The following is a 485-nucleotide window of genomic DNA, read 5'->3' on the forward strand; positions in this document are numbered from 1 at the left end:
TTTTTTTTTTTTTACTTACTCTCGATTAAATTGGGACGTGATAGGACATCCAGGATGAGATCTCTTCTCCCTCTTCCTTGCTCCTTCCTCCTCTTTACTGACCTCTCCTTGTTCTTCCCTTCCCGAGAGATAAAAGAATCTGCGAGGCTATCGTGTGAGTGTGCTTCCTCTACGTCTTTCTTTTCTTGTTAAAACTGGTTAAAGACTTCTGAATTGTTGGTTGTTTAAAAAAAAAGGTATGACGTGTTTCATTTTAATTTCTTGTCATTCGGGTGTTGATAAATTGGTCTATACAAATACGGATGTGTATTTTGGAAACCGGTTGTGTTATTGTTACTGTGCAGCATTTTTGTTACACCACATTTCAGACAGCTGGAGGCCAGAACTGTTTATGAATATTTCTTTTACACTTCTGACTTTCACAATCTTTCTTCGTCTTTGCCAGGGGGAATTCCAGCATGCAATGGGACCTTCCAATTCATTAT

The 485-nt window shown here is 38.6% G+C and overlaps 1 pseudogene across 1 annotated transcript in view; it reads left to right on the top strand.

The window, feature by feature from the left end:
- The window catches only part of LOC119592658, a 15,522-nt pseudogene that overhangs the window by 2,200 nt on the left and 12,837 nt on the right, over positions 1-485 (top strand). The gene's annotated exons all lie outside the window — the stretch shown is intronic.

Source organism: Penaeus monodon, chromosome 30 (assembly GCF_015228065.2).
Source record: "Penaeus monodon isolate SGIC_2016 chromosome 30, NSTDA_Pmon_1, whole genome shotgun sequence".
Taxonomy (NCBI): Eukaryota; Metazoa; Arthropoda; class Malacostraca; order Decapoda; family Penaeidae; genus Penaeus; species Penaeus monodon.